This window comes from Rana temporaria, chromosome 1, assembly GCF_905171775.1.
Source record: "Rana temporaria chromosome 1, aRanTem1.1, whole genome shotgun sequence".
NCBI classification, from domain to species: Eukaryota; Metazoa; Chordata; class Amphibia; order Anura; family Ranidae; genus Rana; species Rana temporaria.
Genome location: NC_053489.1, coordinates 86,072,420 through 86,092,642, shown reverse-complemented (window position 1 = coordinate 86,092,642; position 20,223 = coordinate 86,072,420).

Below are 20,223 nucleotides of genomic sequence, written 5' to 3'. Positions count from 1 at the left end.
AACCATCGGGTCCCGGGGCTTTCCCCCTTTTCATTATGCTTACTGCTACTTTAATTTCCTCCTCGGCTATAACGTCATCTAATTTCTGTCTATCCTCTTCTGATAGTCTTGGTATTGCAGATTCTGTTAGATACAAATCAATTTGTTCTCTAGTCGGGGGCTTGCTCTGTATATTGTAAAGAGAGTTATAGTATTCCTGGAACTCCTTCGTTATATCATTTGGTTTTGTAACCCTGTGTTTCTTGGGTGAGTTAATATGTGGAATATAGTTACTCAGCTTCTGTTCTCTTAGTAGCCTCGCCAGTCTTTTCCCACACTTATTCCCTGACTCGTATTCAGCCTTTTTGCATCACTGCATTGCCGCTTTTACTTTATAGTACAGGAGATCTGTGATTTCAGTTCTTTTACTAGCTAGTTCTTTCTCTACATTTGTTGACCATGTTTGCTTATGTTTGCCTTCCAAGATGGCTAGCTCCTTTAATAGCCTGTTTAACTTTTCAATACGTTTCCTTTTGATCCTAGATCCATGTTTAATTAACACACCTCTAATTTTTTTTTTTTTTTTTTTTTTTTTTTTTTTTTTTTTTCCCCTTTCCCCTTTCTCTTTTTTCCCTTTTTTTCCACTTCAGACTCTACCTAAGATAAAAATAATAGGATCTATTGGGCGAGGAGAGGACCATGCCCTTGGCCCATACTTCACTTGCCTATATCATCTCCTCTATGGTATTGCATCATTAGTGGTTCTCTATTATTTTACTTATTTCTTCTTTTTTTTTTTTTTCATCTTTTTTTTTTTTTTTTTCTTTTTTTCTCTTTCTTTTTCTTTCTCTTTTCTCTTTCTTTTTCTCTTTTTTTTTTCCTTCTTCTCTCTTTTAAGGAAAGGAACAGCGAAACACTCCGAGTCTAAGTGGATAAAAATACCCTTTCATCCCCCCCCCTCCTCCCCCATCCCCCACATCCCCTGCCAGTATCTTTTTTCCCTTTTCTCTAACTTCAGTACCTTTTGGATGCCATTATAGAGCATTCCCCCGCCTCTTTTCCTTCTTTCTATTGCGCCTTATTACTTTAGTACTTGCCAAACTACTAAAGAGAGACCGCTTGGGCATACTCCTGCCCGCTCAGTCTCCCCCCCATCAGTCGCTCCCCAAGTAAGCCTTTCCCGGCCATATGCTACTCAAGGTCCTACCTCTCTTCAATTCATCAGAAATTGATATTGAATACCCATGATGTCCATATAACTCCTTGTATTTTTGAACCTTTTCCATTTTTCCCACCTTTCCATTAACTCTTCCCCTTTCTCTTCGTCCCTAAACCTTAATAATTCTAAATTATAAGTTTCTTCTACTTTACCGCACCACCCTCTTAGTGAAGGGCTCTCTTTTTTTCGCCAGTTCAGCGCAATTCGATGTTTTGCCGCGTTTAAAAGCTCCGGAGTCAAAGTCTTTAAGTACTGTTTTGTTGGAATTCGTGCTCCATGCAGAATGCAAACCCAGGGGTCCTTCGGTACTACATTATTTGTGATCTCTTTTATTTTTTTTCTGATCTCCCTCCAATATGGTTTTATTTTGGGACACTTCCACCAAACGTGAGCCATGGTACCTACTTCACCACAATCTCTCCAACATTGCTGTGAAACTGAGCCAGAGAACTTATAAAGTTTATCAGGAGTCAGATACCATCTAACCAAGCACTTGTAGTTTAGTTCTCTAGTGTCATTGTTTATTGTGGTTTCATGGACCCTAGTCAGTATTTGGTTAATCTCTAGCTCGTTCGGCCGAGACCCCAATTCCTCTTCCCATTTATCAATAAACGGTAAGGTGTTCTGTGTTCTTGTATCATTTAAAATCTGATATATCTTGGAAATTGTTCCCTTCTCAATTTTTCCTTCGCATAATTTTTCCAGGGGAAGAAGATTTGTCCCTTCTCTAATCGGTTGGGGGAGACTATTAAAAAAATGTTTAAGTTGTGTGTACCGCCACTCGTTAATTGATATTATTTCCTTTTTATTTTTTAATTCCTGTATTGTTAATAGCCTATTATACTTCATCAGGTCTTTTAATTTTATATTTTCTTGTAAGAACAATTTTCCGAAGCTATTTAATTCCCCGGGTGGGAAATATCTTGTATCTGTTAGGGGTATTAAGGGGGAGTTATAATCCCATTTATTTTTTTTGTGTGTTTGATCCCAAATTTTTAGGGCGTATCTCGTGATATAGTGGAACTCTGCATTATTTCCCCTGTATTGTGCCGGGACCCAAATTAATTTACCTAATTTAGATTTACTCATCGAAATTTCTAGCTGTACCCATCTTTTTTCTGTGTTGTTTTTCACCCAGTCTATGAGACGTGAAATTACTATTGCATAGTGATACTTACTTAAGTCCGGTGCCCCTAACCCTCCCTGTGATTTATCTTTAGTTAATGTACTCAATTTAACACGTGGTTTTTTCCCCCTCCAGATAAATTTAACTAACATTGATTTTAATTTTTTAAAGTAGGCTTGAGGAATTGGTATTGGAAGCATCTGCATTTTATAAAGTATCTTCGGCAGAATAATCATTTTATAAATGTTTATTCTGCCACTCCATGACAATTGTCCTGATGCGATTCTATTTAGTTCCGTTTTTAACTCGCTCAACAAAGTCATAAAGTTTATTTTGTATATATTTTCTATGGAGACTGCTAGTTTGATTCCTAAATATTTTAATTCACTTTTCCAAACAAACTTAAATTCTTCTTGTAGCACGCTTCTATCCTTCTTGGAGATGTTGATACCCAATATTTCGGATTTAATGTAATTGATCTTAAAATTAGAGATTTTGCCATATTCTTCAATTGTTTTTATCAGTTTAGGTAACGTTGTCCTGGGGTACATTACATAAAATAATATATCGTCTGCGTAAGCCGCAATTTTGTGCTCTTCTCCCCCTGTTATCGACCCTTTGATGTCCCCATTTTGCCTAATGACACTTAGAAGGGGTTCCAATGCCAAGGCAAATAGCATTGGAGACAAGGGGCATCCCTGTCGGGTACCATTTCTCATTTCCAGTGTATCTGAAAGAGACCCATTAATTTTAACTCTCGCTGTGGGTTTATTATACAAAGATCTGACCCAAGCTCTCAATCTAGGGCCGAAGCCCATTGAGTCGAGGGTCTGTTGCATGAAGCCCCAGTCTACCCTATCGAAAGCCTTTTCGGCATCTATAGATAGGAGTAGTCCTGGGGCTCCACTTCTTCGAATCTGTTCCATCACCAAGAGGGTTCTGATCCCATGGTCCCTTCCTTCCCGACCAGTAATAAACCCTACTTGGTCTGTATGGACCAAGTCTTGCATAACTTTTTCCACCCTAGTCGCGAGAATTTTTGAGAATATTTTTAAATCCGTGTTAAGGAGGGAGATCGGTCTGTAACTTGAACATAATGTCTCATCCTTGCCCTCCTTAGGTATAACTGATATGATCGCTTCGAGCGCCTCTTTCCTCATCTCCCATTTTTCTCCTATCCCGTTATAGTAAGAGCACAGTATTGGAGTTAGTATATCTGAGTATTTTTTATAGTATAAGCTGGTCAAACCATCAGGGCCAGGACTTTTCCCGTTAGAAAGCTGCCGGATAACTTTACTTATTTCCTCCTCTCTTATTGGTTCTTCAAGAAAATTATATTTGTCCTCTGAGATCTTATTTAAATTCACTTTACTTAAATAAGTTTTAATTTGTTCTCCTTTTATTATATCCTCTTCCTTAGTACTTTTCCTATTAATTGAGTAAAGTTTCTCATAGAATTCAAGAAAATCTTTAACTATGTCCGATGTTTTATATCTTATTTCTCCCATGTTTGTTTGTATTTTTTCTATGTAGTTGACTATTCTTTTTTTCTTGGCCAAATTTGCCAAATATTTTCCTGTCTTATTGCCCCAAACATACTTTTCTTTCTTAACCGAGTTTAAAATGATTTGAGTTTCCTGTTCAATTAGTGCCTTTAATTCTTCTCTTTTGATGTTAATATTTAAGAGAATATCTCTCTGACCCAGCTCCTTATGTAGTTGTTCCAGTTTTGAAATTTCTTTTACTAATCTTAATTTTTTTTCTTTTTTTTTTTTTTTTTTCTGGGCTCCCTCTTTAATCAATATTCCCCTAACAAATGCTTTATGAGTTTCCCAAACTATTGCTTCCGACATTCCTTCCGTAGTATTTTCTATGAAAAACTGTTCAATTTCCCTCCTTAATCTCTTCTCAATATCTTTATCCCTTAATAAATCTTCCTTTAAACTCCAATTCCTTATCCCAGATACACTCTCTCCAATCTTCAATTGTAATGTTATTGGTGCGTGGTCGGAAAATGATATAATGCCAATCTTTGATTCCACTGCAACCTCCAATAATTTATGTTCTATAATGAAATAATCTATTCTTGTGTACGTCCCATGCACAGGGGACCGGAAAGTGTAATCTTTTTGTCTTGTGTGTTGAGATCTCCAGACATCAACAAGTTGATTTTGATACATTTTCCTTTTTAAGGTTTTCCTCTCCCTAATTCCGGCGCTCTGTGCATGCGACGTACTGTCTAATTTAGGGTCCAGGCATGTATTAAAGTCACCTCCCATAACAGCGTCTCCTATCTTAAAGTTCATAAACTCCTCCACTATTCCTATCATATACTTTAATGGATTTTTATTAGGTCCATACACATTCGCAAAGGACATCCTAACCCCATTCAAGTTCCCTCTTAGAAAAAGGAAGCGTCCTTCTGGGTCTGTCTTGCTCTTCTCTAGTTCAAACCTGACGTTTCTGGAAAAACCTATAGCTACACCTTTGGCGCGACTGATGGGTGAGTTAGCATAAAACCATACAGGGAACTCATCCGGCCGGACCCAACTCTTGGCCTCACCGGTCAGATGCGTCTCCTGTATAAAAGCTACATCCGCTTTCAAAAATTTCAATTCTCTCATTATATTCTCTCTTTTAATTGGCGCATTAAACCCTCGTACGTTATAAGAAATTATATTAATTTTTGGCATCGGGTACTGAGATTAAAATATGTTGTTGCAAATTTACTGGCCCCTTTACCTCCCCTCCTACGTCCCCCCCCCTCCCCCTCTAATCCCCCCTTCCCTCCCTTCCTTCCCTCCCTATCTCCCCTCCCCCCCCCCCCTATGTTGGGGACTATTGACCTTCCCTAGGTCTAAAGATCCGTGGCCCTCTCCCATGTGGCTCAACGGTTCTCCCCCTTAAGGTTGGGGCTCAAGAGGACCAGTTTGCGTGCAGTTGCCCTCTCCACAAGGAGGATCCTGTGCCACCATCCTTATCTTTTTCTTTTTATATCTTTCTGTGTCTGAGTATTGCTCTACTTCTCAAGTCTCCCAATTCTCCCCCCACCCCCCCCCCCCCCCCACTCCCCCTCCATCCCCCCCCCCCTCGTCTCCCTGCCTTAAACTCAAATCTATTTATTTTTTCTTGTAATCCGTTTCCATTGCTGCTGCTCTTCATCCAATGATCTGCTCTGTGGTTTTTCCCACCAACCCGGGATCTCCGTTTCTGGTATATTCAATTTTTTTAAAAAGTCCGTTGTATCTTCGGGAAATCTTAAAGTAGCAGAACGCCCCTCCTTTCTTCCTACTAGACAGGCTGGGAAGCCCCAGAAGTATTGTACCTCTTGTCGCTTGAGCTGCTCTACTAATGGTTTCAATGTTCTTTTTCTTGCCAGTGTTTCGGCTGCCAGGTCAGGGAAGATTTGTAGCACGGACTCCTCATATTTTGCCGGACCATTGGTTTTTAGGTGCATTCTTATTTGCTCTTTATCTTGGAAGTTGTGAAACCTCACTATAACATCTCTTGGCATTTCATCCCCTATTCCTGCCGGTTTCCTTATCCTATGAATCCTTTCTATTTTTATTTTTTCCGTTGCAGATTTACCTAACATTTGACCAAATATTTTGTCAGTTTTTTGCTGCAAATCTTCCACCTGTTCATCCGGCAGACCACGTATCTTCAGATTTTTTCTTCTATTTCTGTTCTCCTGATCTTCCAGTCTGTATTTTAAGTATCTTTGTTCTTTCTGTATCTCTGTCATCTGTTCCTTAAGTTCCCTGACTTCTGCTGTTTGAGCCTCTAATCTTTCTTCTGTTTCTTCCACCCTCCTCAAAATATGGTTCATGTCTTCATGAATTAATACCATTTCCCCTTTCAAGGTAGATTCCATTTTATTCATTACCGTCTCCATCCTTGCGAACATTTTTACCATTTCTCTCTTTGTTGGCAGCTCATCTTCTGTCGATCGACTCCCTTCCGCGTCCTCATAATCATCATCTACTAAAGGGGGCGCCTTTGCTCCTTCCGTCATCAGTGATTGTCTTCTTAGTGCTGTTTTCTGTGCAATCTCTGTATTTTTTTTCCTTGTAGATGCCATTTTTTCCGGAGTCTCTTTAGCTAGATTTTTTGTCATGTATTTTTTAATTGTGCCTGGGCTATCGGTTATTTTTGGTGGATTTACTATAGTCCCTCGCAATGGTCTTCCCATCATTCTATAATTACTATTTGACCAATAGTTTTTTCCGCCGTTTTTCCCCCCTTTTACTTTTTCCTTCTCTCAATGTGTTCATCCAACCTCGACTAGAGTCTACTCAGGACCAGTTCATAGGGGTGTAATTCTGCCACATTGCTTTAGTTTCTGGGCAAGGAGTACCCCCTTGATATTGTGTACTTTTACTCAGCGTCTCAATTGTCGGGTGCGCTGCCAATACCAGTTCTAGGTTAAACTGTAGTCTGTTTGAGACAAAACAATATAAAAAAAAAAAAAAAAAAAAAAAAAAAAAAAAAAAAAAAAAAAACACGTTTGGGATGGGAGATCCGAGATTTTCAATACTCCTTCTGCGTCTCGTTTTTATTTAACTGTTCTCTCCTTTATGATTTCTTTTTTTTTTTTTTTTTTTTATATAGGGGGCCAATGGAATGGTAATGAATTAAATCAGGCCTTTTTTTTTTTTTTCCAGCTTCCTTACAGCCGGCTTATCCTAAAGCAAGATTCAGGCAAAGTTTGAAAGTTTGAAAGGAGACCAGACACTGGATTGAAGTTTCTCTTTTTCCCTTTTTTTACTTTCCCCCCTTCTTCCTCCGAAATATATGCGTTCTCCCTTTTATTTATATTTTTTTTTTTTCCTTTTTCCCCTTTCTTTCCCTCTTCCTTCCCTCTCCTTCTCCTCACCATCCAACACTTGATTCGGACGTTTTTCCCCGATCAACACATCTGTACTGTTATTTAGGGGTCACCCTACGGCTTGTATTATTTAATTACAATCTTGATTATTGCTTATCACAATTAGCAGTTCAACAGTTCAATTGTCTCAGTTGTTTCTGTTCACAGTTCTTTTACCCCTTTTCAACTTATATTACTTCACTTAAGCTCCTTGCTCCTTGTATTACCATTGATTCAGTTTTTTACCGGCAATCATATCCAATGTGGTTCAATACAGTGCCATGTTGTTTTACTCACCACTCAAGACCTTCATAGTACCTGCAAACAGTATTATATGACAAATGTCTTTACTCACGGAACCTGTAGTGCGCTGTGTTAACCGCGATCTTCCTTGTCCCCTCTATGTGCTCTATGGTCCAAAACTCCACACATTTTTTTTTTTTTTTTTCTTATTATTGTTGGAGTCTGGTGGTCCGGTGAGAGGTGAGAGTGGCTGATCACTAGGGAGGTCTAACCATGGATTATATTCCTCCTAGGGCTCCGCACTATATTGCTGCTGCTGCTGCTGATGCTGACTCGCAAGTGCTAGTGTTCTATAATCAGGCGCCAGATGTCCACAGCGTTGCTCTAACGTCTGGTCCCGTCCCCACAACAGACGCCCACCCCGCCCGGCCACGAAATCGCCGACCAGATCACCAACAACCTCAATCAGACGAAATTGGCCAGAGCAGCCAGTGGATCAAAATGGGACGAGCAGGATCGGAAAGGCAGGCGCATGGAGGTAATGTATGTCCGTTCGGAAAGCTCCGTTACAGCATATCAGTCACCGCGGTGACAGCATATCACTCACGGTGGTGAATTAGAGCAGCAAGGGGGGCAAACGGAGCGCGCGGCAGAGGGGGGCACAGAGGGAGTGCGGGGCGCACGGAGGTGATGGCAGGCAATAGTAAAGCTCCGTTTTAGTATACCAACCGCAGAGCCAGGGATCACGGATTTGATGCGCGCTGAGAGCTATGAGTTACCAACGGATTACCGACTAACACACCTCTAATAACCACCTTGTGTGCTTCCCATATAATTCCATGGTCGCACTCTGGTGTGTCATTAGAATTGAAATTAAAACCTCAATTCTTTAATTACATCTTCTAGGACCTCCTTATCTTCCAAGAGGCTTTCATTTAGTCTCCACTGGTTTGGTCTGGACTGTCTTAAATCTTTTAACTCATATACCAGGAAGATCGGGGCATGGTCCGACCATGTAATTGATCCAATTTTAGTCGACTGTACAGAGTGTAATTGGGCATGTGGAATGAGGAAAAGATCTATCCGGGAGTATATTTTATGTGGAGCAGAGTAGAACGTGTAGTCTCTTTCTTTATTGTGTAGCAGCCTCCATATATCAATCAGTTGACTTTTATACAGAGTTTGTATAATATGATTTCTCACACTGAAAGATGTGGATGACTTTCCCGATGAGGTATCCTCTTTGGGATCTAAGGGAATATTCAGGTCTCCTCCCATGATCAAATGTCCTTCTGTGAATTCTAATAGGCGTTTAATTGTTTTGTCTAGGAAGGTTCCTTGATGTTCATTTGGGACATACACTGTGGCGAATGTTACCCCTATTCCTCCTATTTTACCCTTCACGAATAAATATCTCCCTTTCGGATCTCTCATGGAGTCTACATATGTCCATTGGATTCTCCCTGCTATCAGAATAGACACCCCCCTTGACTTTGCCTCCTGATTTGTCGCATGGTATGCTATTGGGTATTTCCTATTCTTTAATGTCGGAGTTTTGTCTTCTCTAAAATGTGTTTCCTGTATATACGCAACGTCAATACCTAATCGTTGTAGGTCATGCAGGAGGATTCTCCTTTTTTCGGGTAAGTTCAACCCCTTCGCATTTATTGATAGTACATTTAATTTCTCCATCTATCTTCCTATATTCCCTGTATCAGTTTAGAGCATAAACCTAGAGGGCAGACAATTAACGAGGGGGGGGGGGAGGGGTGGGACAATGTTTTTTGTCCAGAGCTGTGCTTTAACAGAGAATACTGTGATCGTTTGCGTACAAATGTATACAAGGTGAATCTACACAGGGATACTGTGTAAAAATGAAAGTAAAAGATGAAAAATCCTCATAGACACAGATAATCAAAGCTGCAAGGCTGGTGAGCATTTAACAGTTCATAAGATGAATGACCAAATTCTTTGTACATTTCGGACATATTTTTATATAGTTTACACTTTTGTATTTTTATATTTTAAATTTACATTTTTTTCACTTTGGAGTTTTTGTTTGGCAAATTTTGAAATAAAGCTTGCCAGTTTTTGGGATTTACACTATGTGGAGGCCTCTGTTCTTTTTACATGCCCTTCAAGTTTGGCAGAATCCTAGCTTGATATACCTTGGTGGTAATACACCTGATTCTGAGGGAGTTGTTTTGATATACAAGTTCGGTTTCCAGTGGAAAAGGGAGGTGTCCTACAGGTAGAGGATATTGTCCGGGGGGGGGGGGGGGGCGGCAGGGAGGGGGGGAAACAGGCCCAACCCGGGAGTGTATTAACAGGGGGAAACATAGTCAGCCCATGGAAGGTTCAGGAAAAAAACTTGCTAGCAAGGATTTAAGACTCACGTGACCCATCGGCGGATGAGGCTCGGGAATGACCCCACAGTCTCCGAGAGCGGGCAGGTCAGTTGGAACCTCCGGCAGTCGGGCCTGTGCAGCCCGTCAATCTCGGTATCTTCAACAGCCAGTTAGGGACCCGTACCGGTTCTGCGCCGATAAAGGTGAAGAGGTCTGGGAGGTCTGCTGGTGTTCTCAGGGTGAAGAAAGACTGCGCTGAGTGGAAGGTGAACGTCAGTGGGTAGCCCCAGCTATAGGTGCAGCCCTGTTACCTAGCCGCCTCCAGGACCAGCTTAAGTATAGCGCGCCGCTGCAGAGTGGCACTGGAAAGATCTGGAAGGATCTGTATGTTTGTCCCATCGAAATCAATGTCACCCCGCTCCCAGGCTTTCCGCAGTATGACCTCTTTTTGTGCATAGCGGTGCAGTCGGCACAGCACATCTCGGGGCCTGGAAGGGTCTGCAGATTTGGGGCCCAGGGTGCGATGCACCCAGTCGATCTCCAGCGTGGGTGGCGGAGACTCCATGAGTCCATGAAAAATGGCGAGGGGGTCCGAGGTCGGGGAGTGCGTTAGTGCGGGCGCTTGAAGCATATCAGAGGTCGGCTCCGTGCGGGACCCACGCGGTGCGGCAGAAATGGCGTCCGACGGCGGCCTCAGCGAGTCACCGAAATAGCAGTGTATGGTGGCCTGGGCGGTCTGATGCCCGAGTCCTCTGGCTGCCGAGCGTGTCCTGTAGCTGTGGGGGGTGTTGATGCCGTGATCACCCAGGGTAGGGGTCGTCTGGTGGCCGTATTAGGCGGTCCAGGCCGGGAGCTCCTCTGTAGCACGACTCTACTCGGCCATTGCTAAGCCACGCCCCCCACTTTATATATTTTTATTGCATGTTACAATTTTTGTCAGATTGTGGTGTTTAGCAGCTATTGTTGTATTCTTTGTATTTGGCACAATTTTTGATCCCTATATTTTTTAAATGTATACAAGTATCCCCATCTTTTGAGTCCAAGCTCAATCATCTCTCTAAACCCACCCAAGCCTTACTGAACAACATTGGAGCAGGAAAAAGGAGGTTATACATCCATGAATCAAGAGCTTTGGTACATGCCTGATACCTCTGGCTGTGTTGGATTCTCAATTCGATCTTTAAAACAAATGAGTGGGCAAACAGCTAAATGCATAGTTACAATGCATTTGTGTTGACAATCTCATTTGCCAAAATGTTTGGGCTGTTTATGATCCTACCAAAGCCCCCCACACAAGTCCAGTCAATTGAACCTACGGGTCCCGTATCTGGTGGGAAACTCGCTTTGATATGCGAGTGCTTTGGATTACAAGCATTCTCCTGGAATGGATTATGCTTGTAATCCAAGGTTCAACTGTATATAAATCAGACCGAAATGAGGGACGAATGAGGAGGAAAGAGGGACTTTGTTCCAAATCAGGGACAGTCCCTCAAAATCAGGGACAGTTGGGAGCTATATTACACTTGTGTTGCACAAAGGTGTACCTGGGGTTAAAGTATTTATGACAGCCAACATATATGAGTTCCAAATTAACTTGCAATCTTGATTTTCATAGTTAGATCTGTGCCCTGGGCAGTCTAGTGTTCCCTGCAGAAAGGAGTTAAAGTCAGCACAACGGAGTTATTATTTTTAATTGATCTTCTTGCACGGAGTGTGCGCGTGTGTTTGTTGCTGCAGGATAATTGTCATTTTTTTTCCCTTTGCTATGAACACATTCTCTTTCATAAAAGAAACATACCCTGTAGACCCTCCTCAGAAAGTAAATAATTGCAACTTTGATTAGGTCTGACATTACAGCTATGTTTTGTTTTCAGTACAAGTTAGCTGCAGCTTGTCCCCCACAACTTGAACAAACTCTTCTCTGGTATGCGAAAAAGTACATGCCATTTTTCAAATAGGCTTTCTGCTGTGACATAAATGCAGAGAACACTGTCTGTAATTAGAGGCCATACAATAGTGTACTTGTGACTGTTCTTTGGTTTGCTCTTCACTCGTGCAGAACTGTGCTTACATGCAGGAGATCAGGTAACAAGGCCTATAATAGGGAACAGCCCCATACACACACAGCCATGCAGAACTGGTAAAGTGAGAACAGTGTCTGGCAGGATGGAAAAGGCTGTTCTGCACTGAACAGTACTATTTACTCAGTGTACTGCCGACTCCTCTGCTCAGAACAATAGGTGGAGAGAACATTTATTAAAGCTGTCACCTATGATTAGGCTAAGATCCAGTGTGACAGGTAGGAATTTACTTTCTGTTAAATTGGCTTATAATCATAATTTATCACAGGGATTCTAAACTGCCTTTCAAACCATTGCACAAATATTATACTGGATTAAATTAATAAGACAAATGAAGGACATTTTTTTTTTACTTTGTAATGAGTTGCAGAAGCAGAAATAAAAGTAACACACGCGTTCACAAACATCTTTTTTTAGTGTATATAGAGTGTTGATTCCGACGATTTAGACTAAGTGTAAACCCTAATGCCGTGTACACACGATAATTTTTCGGCATGAAAAAAAAATGTTGTTTTTTAAAACCGTCATTTAAAGTGATCGTGTGTGGGCTGCACCAAAAAAAAAATTCAAACATGCTGCATTTTTTTACGTCGTTTTAAAAAATTTAGTTTTTCGGGTAGTAAAAAATTATCGTGTGTGGGCTAAAATGACGTTTTAAATCCGCGCATGCTCAGAAGCAAGTTATAAGATGGGAGCGCTCGTTCTGGTAAAACTACTGCTCATAATGGAGTAAGCACATTCATCACGCTGTAACAGACAGAAAAGCGCAAATCGTCTTTTACTAACACAGAATCAGCTAAAGCAGCCCAAAGGCGAATAGAACTTCTCCTTTAGAGTGCCGTTGTACGTGTTGTACATCACAGCACTTTGTTCATCATTTTTTTTAAAACGATGGTGTGTGGGCAAGGTCGTTTTTAATGATGAAGTTGGAAAAACTTTGTTTTTTGGACACACTGAAAAACAAAGTTTTCTTTCATGCCGAAAAATTATCGTGTGTACGCGGCATAACAGAATGACCTGTATTGTATTTTTTTATCAATGTGTTCCCTCATGATTCACATTACATTTACTCAAGATTCACCCAATTGAGTTGATTTACTAAACGGCAAATAGACTGTGCACTTTGCAAAGTTGCCCTCTGCAAGTGCAGTTGCTCCAGAGCTTAGTTAACTGCTTAGCGACCAGCGCACGGCTATATACGTCGACACAATGGCACGGACAGGCAAACGGCCGTACGTCCCTTTAAATTTGCCGCCCAGCGGGCACGCACACGCGCCCGCTGCGTGCATAGTGAGTGTGCTCGTGGATCCCGGGAACTCGATGTTCCCGGGCGGCCCGCGATTGCGGTCAGCATAGGCAGAAAAGGGGGATGCCTTTGTAAACAAGGCATTTCCCTGTTCTGCCTAGTGTCACTGATCGAATGTTTCCTGTGATCGGGAACAGTGATTCTTAACAGTTAGAATCACTCCCTAGGACACGCTTAACCCCTTCAGCTCCACCTAGTGGTTAACCCCCTTTACTGCCAGTGTCATTTTCACAGTAGTCAGTGCATTTTTATAGCACTGGTCGCTGTAAAAATGACAATGGCCCCAAAATAGTGTCAAAAGTGTCCGATGTGTCCGCCATAATGTCGCAGTCACGATAAAAAGGATCGCCGCCATTACTAGAAAAAAAAATTATTAATAAAAATGCAATAAAACTATCCCCTATTTTGTAGACGCTATAACTTTTGCGCAAACCAATCAATAAATGCTTATTGTGATTTTTTTTACCAAAAATATGTAGAAGAATATGTATCGTCCTAAACTGAGGAAAAAATATGTTTTTTTATATTTTTTTGGGGGATATTTATTATAGCAAAATGTAAAAAATATTGATTTTTTTTCAAAATTGTTGCTCTATTTTTGTTTATAGCGCAAAAAATTAAAACCGCAGAGGTGATCAAATAACACCAAAAGTAAGCTCTATTTGTGGGAAAAAAAGGACGTACATTTTTTTTTGGGTGCCACGTCGCACAATCGTGCAAATGTCAGTTAAATCTACGCAGTGCCGAATCGCAAAAAGGGGCTTAAGTGGGTAAAGAGGAAGTAAACCCTAAAAAAAAAAAAAAAAATCCTGCAAGACAAAGGCATATTGAGCTAGTATGCATACTAGCTCATTTGTATTACTTACCTCAGATCGAAGCCCCCACAGCGGTCTACGTCTCCCCCTCCGGTCGCCAACATTTCTCCTGGCGCTTACTTCCAGGTATCGGCACACAGACTGAAGAAACTGCACATACAGTGAGGAAAATAAGTATTTGAACACCCTGCTATTTTGCAAGTTCTCCCACTTGGAAATCATGGAGGGGTCTGAAATTGTCATCGTAGGTGCATGTCCACTGTGAGAGACATAATCAAAAAAAAATTCCAGAAATCACAATTTATGATTTTTTAACTATTTATTTGTATGATACAGCTGCAAATAAGTATTTGAACACCTGTCTATCAGCTAGAATTCTGACCCTCAAAGACCTGTTAGTCTGCCTTTAAAATGTCCACCTCCACTCCATTTATTATCCTAAATTAGATGCACCTGTTTGAGGTCATTAGCTGCATAAAGACACCTGTCCACCCCATACAATCAGTAAGAATCCAACTACTAACATGGCCAAGACCAAAGAGCTGTCCAAAGACACTAGAGACAAAATTGTACACCTCCACAAGGCTGGAAAGGGCTACGGGGAAATTGCCAAGCAGCTTGGTGAAAAAAGGTCCACTGTTGGAGCAATCATTAGAAAATGGAAGAAGCTAAACATGACTGTCAATCTCCCTCGGACTGGGGCTCCATGCAAAATCTCACCTCGTGGGGTCTCAATGATCCTAAGAAAGGTGAGAAATCAGCCCAGGACTACACGGGAGGAGCTGGTCAATGACCTGAAAAGAGCTGGGACCACCGTTTCCAAGGTTACTGTTGTTAATACACTAAGACGTCATGGTTTGAAATCATGCATGGCACGGAAGGTTCCCCTGCTTAAACCAGCACATGTCAAGGCCCGTCTTAAGTTTGCCAATGACCATTTGGATGATCCAGAGGAGTCATGGGAGCAAGTCATGTGGTCAGATGAGACCAAAATAGAACTTTTTGGTCATAATTCCACTAACCGAGTTTGGAGGAAGAAGAATGATGAGTACCATCCCAAGAACACCATCCCTACTGTGAAGCATGGGGGTGGTAGCATCATGCGTTGGGGGTGTTTTTCTGCACATGGGACAGGGCGACTGCACTGTATTAAGGAGAGGATGACCGGGGCCATGTATTGCGAGATTTTGGGCAACAACCTCCTTCCCTCAGTTAGAGCTTTGAAGATGGGTCGAGGCTGGGTCTTCCAACATGACAATGACCCGAAGCACACAGCCAGGATAACCAAGGAGTGGCTCTGTAAGAAGCATATCAAGGTTCTGGCATGGCCTAGCCAGTCTCCAGACCTAAACCCAATAGAGAATCTTTGGAGGGAGCTCAAACTCCGTGTTTCTCAGCGACAGCCCAGAAACCTGACTGATCTAGAGAAGATCTGTGTGGAGGAGTGGGCTAAAATCCCTCCTCCAGTGTGTGCAAACCTGGTGAAAAACTACAAGAAACGTTTGACCTCTGTAATTGCAAACAAAGGCTACTGTACCAAATATTAACATTGATTTTCTCAGGTGTTCAAATACTTATTTGCAGCTGTATCATACAAATAAATAGTTAAAAAAATCAAACATTGTGATTTCTGGATTTTTTTTTTTGATTATGTCTCTCACAGTGGACATGCACCTACGATAACAATTTCAGACCCCTCCATGATTTCCAAGTGGGAGAACTTGCAAAATAGCAGGGTGTTCAAATACTTATTTTCCTCACTGTAGGTGCCATTGCTTCAGTTTTCCCCAGTGCGCATGTACTTAATAGGCTTACCTGTAGCATAAAGTGGTTGTAAAGGGTTTACAACCACTTTAAAGATGAGCTCCAGCCCCCCCCCACCAAAAAATGTAAAGTCCTCAGCTACAAATACTATAACTGCTGACTTTTACTTTTACTATTAGGGCTATTACCCGTCCAGGGATCCCGCATAGGGTTGCCACCTTTTCTTCAAGCCAAACCCGAACACTTTAGCGGCCTGAGACACCGGGGAGAGTAGTAATGTGGTGAGCATAGCGTGCCGCAGCGAACAGTGGGTGTGGCCAAATGTCTCTTCCTGACATCATCACCCAGCCCCCCCCCCCCAGTGATGCCAAACCTGCTCCCAGACAGCTGCCCGCAGCTCCCGGACGGCAACAGATTTGTGTGTGATTATTTTGGTTACTTGGGAGTCACAGCCGGTCTGCATAATGTGTCCGGGTTTCAGTCCGCCTGAAACCCGAACACATTATTCGAAAACCGGACTGTCTGGGTGAATCCCAAACAGGTGTCAACCCTAATCCTGTAGTGTCCTCACTCAAGCCAATTCTTGAATGAGCTCTTAGGTGCTGGTGCTGCCATCTTGGGTAATGGAAACTGAATGTGAAGATGTAAGGTTCCTAATGCACTACGCTTTCTTAATGGGCCAGCTGCGGCCGGGGGGGGCGAACTTCCGGCTGAGTTCACCATGGTGAACTCAGCAGGAAGTAGGAGCAGGCACCTGTCAAAACAAGGTACCCGCTTCCCCCCACAAGGTAGCAAATTTGACACCAGAGGGGGAAGAGGCACACAAGTGGAGCTTGCACAAGATTGGATGATGGAAGTCAGCAGAACCTCATATACTAAGCTCTGGAGCAACTGCATTAACAGAGTGCCACTGCACTTTGCAAAGTGCAGAGGGGTTGATTTACTAAAACTGGAGAGTGCAAAATCTGGTGCAGCTGTACATGGTAGCCAATCAGCATCTAACTTCAGTTTGTTCAATTAAGCTTTGACAATTGGTTTCTGTGCAGAGCTGCACCAGATTTTGCACTCTGCAGGTTTAGTAAATCAACCCCAGTGTCTTTTTGCCTTTAGTAAATAAACCCCATTGTTTTTAAATACAATCTTGCACAAAATGGGTGAATTCTGAGTGAAAGCTGAGTGAATCGAGGTAAAAGCATTGAAAAAGACTCCCTAGTGAGCTAAACCACAGTGTATTATAAACAATTGCCTTTCTTAACCTCTTGTCCCTCACATAACACATTTGTGCAGCAACGAAGAGGGTGAGCTTCAATGCCCACATGCCACACATATGGTTCTATGGGTTTCTGTTCTGTTCATCAGTTATTCTTCACACACAATTCAAATCGGTCGATCATTTTTAAACCAATCCGAATTCAAATAGTTCTGAAAATTTTGAATTTGTTAAAAAATGTATATACAAAACAAAATGAGTTACTATTTCATTCGGAGATTTGGTTACATCCAAATTTCAGAATAACCAAAAAAAATTCAGAATTAATATCTGGACCAAAACGCTCCCGTGACCTGCCGGAGCTCTTCTTCCCCACTCCGAATACTGCAGAGGGAGGGGCCGAGGTCCCCGCTGATGTCAGCTCTGCTTCGAGCACTGCAGTAGGAGGGACTGCGGACATCAGCCGGGAGGAGAGGAGAAGATCTCCAGTGGGTTACGTGAGCGCCCAGTGGTGCTGTAAATAAGGTATTTCCCACAATAAAGTTACACAAGGAGACACACTGCACATTACAGGCAAACCCCACTTTTAAGTACACAATGGGATTTATTTACTAAAGCTGGAAAGCGCAAAATCAGGCTCACTTCTGCATATAAACCAATGAGGCTTCTAACCCCAGCTTGATCAATTAAGCTTTGGTAATAAAACCTGGAAGATTATTGTTTTTTATGCAGAAGTGAGCCTGATTTTGTGCTTTTCTGCATTAGTAAATAAACCCTTTTGTGTACTTAAAAGTGGGATATGCCTGTAAATAATCTTTTTACAGAACGGATTACATGATTTTACAAGGACTTTAACTAGGGCTTATTTTCGGGGTAGGGCTTATATTGCAGTTGACCCAGAAACTCATGCTAGGTCTTATTTTCAGGGTAGGGCTTATATTTGGGGAAAGCTCAGCATGACCTCACTTACTCCTGTATACTTATCAGAATAAAATAGAGGGGAAAAAAGTTTATTGTCAGTATTTACATACACTTTAAGGGCCGGATTCAGGTAGGGGCGCGCATTGTTACGGCGGCGCAGCGTATCGTATTTACGCTACGCCGCCGTAAGTCAGAGAGGCAAGTGCTGTATTCACAAAGCACTTGCCTCCTAAGTTACGGCGGCGTAGCGTAAATGGGGCCGGCGTAAGCGCGCGTAATTCAAATGAGGATGAGGGGGCGTGTTTTATGTTAATTTATGGTGACCCGACGTGATTGACGTTTTTCCCGAACGGCGCATGGGCCGTCTGTGGAATTTCCCGGTGTGCATTGCTCCAAAGTACGGCGCAAGGACGTCATTGGTTTCGACGTGAACGTAAATTACGTCCAGCCCCATTCACGGACGAGTTACGCAAACGACGTAAAATTTTCAAATTTCGACTCGGGAACGACGGCCATACTTAACATTGGCTACGCCACCTAGGGGGCATGTTTATCTTTACGCGGCGTATCTCTTACGGAAACGGTGTATCTTTACTGCGACGGGCAAGTGTACGTTCGTGAATCGCCGTATCTAGTAATTTACATATTCTACGCCGAAATCAACTGAAGCGCCACCTAGCGGCCAGCGGAAAAATTGCACCCTAAGATACGACGGCTCAGGATATTGCTTTTGGCAACCAATCATTTTCCGAATACTTGTCTAATGCAGGTGGGAAACGTAGGTTTCTTTTATGTATAGCAAGATTCCGATCAAGAATGCATTGAGAAAGAATCAACTTCACATTGAATTTTTTCCGGGATTTGCACTGTAAAGAGTGCATTACACAGATGTCATCAGATCTTTCAGGTTAATTAAACTATGCCTGCTAATGTTAGTTTTGACTGCTTTTGTTTTTCTGTACAAGCTGTTTCTCAGAAGCAACTCGGCCATGTCAGGTTAGACACAGTACATACCCCATTGTCCAGGAAAACAATAGAAGGGAATATATATTTGGGATTCAGCCATCAGCCAAGTTCAAATATTAGACAGGATAAGTAATTGCAGTACACACCTTCATTTCACATTTATTACATCAGCATTTCTGATGTAATAAGCCTGAACTATCGTGTAATCAACTTTTTTTTACACAAGCTTTTTCCTGCTTCTGTGTCCTGTAAATGGGGCTGCTATATTGAATAACCTTCCCTAACAGACAATTAACCCTTTGCCGCCGAGCGTACGCACATATGCGTCCTCGGCTTTTGGGGGTTATACCGGGATGATGCCCGCAGCTGCAGGCATCATCCCGGTATAATTTCTTAGAGCCGGCGATTGGCTTTCCAGGGAGCTAAAAAACCTCCCCCCCTCCCGCCGCCTCCGCCGCTCTTACCGGGCCTCCCGTCCCACCGATCTGTGATCCGCCGCCTCCAGTGTCCAGCGAGAGACTGAAACTGAGCCGCGAATGGCTTCAATCCAGTCTCTTTAGTGTAAACACGGAAATGACATCATGACGTCACTTCCGGGTTACTCGGCTGCCAATGGCGCCGGTTTAAAAAAATACACAGTATTCAGAAACGCTGTTTTCGGCGATCTGAATACTTTGAAGTGCAAAGGAGGGATTGGGGGTCTTTTCCATAAAGATTCCCTGTCACCACCTATTACTGTCACAAGGGATGTTTACATTCCTTGTGACAGCAATAAAAGTGATCAAAGTTTTTTTTTAAAAAAACACAATTTTATATTATAAAAATGAATAAGATAATTAAGAAAATAATTATATATAAATTTGCTTGAGCAGCAAAGAAAATGCATACGGACATTGCGGCTGCATATGTAAACGGTGTTCAAATCACACATGTGAGGTATCGACGCTCCTCTGTAACTCTAACTTGGTAACCGAAAAAAAAAAAAATTAAGCGTTGCCTATGAAGGTTTTTAGGTACCATAGTTTGTCGCTATTCCACGAGTGCGTGCAATTATAAAGTGTGACATGCTTGGTATCTATTTACTCAACGTAACATCATCTTTCACATTATACAAAAAAATTCATGAAAGTGTCTTCTTCCCAAAAAGTTGCATTTAAAACACTGCTGCACAAATACCGTGTGACATAAAATATTGCAACAATCGCCATTTTATTCTCTAGATTCTCTGCTAAAAAATATATATATAATGTTTGGGGGTTCTAAGTAATTTTCTAGCAAAAAATATGGATTTTAACTTGTAAACACCAAGGGGCAGATCCACATACATCTGCGTGGGCGCAGCGTGTGTGAGATACGCTACGCCGCTGTAACTTACTTT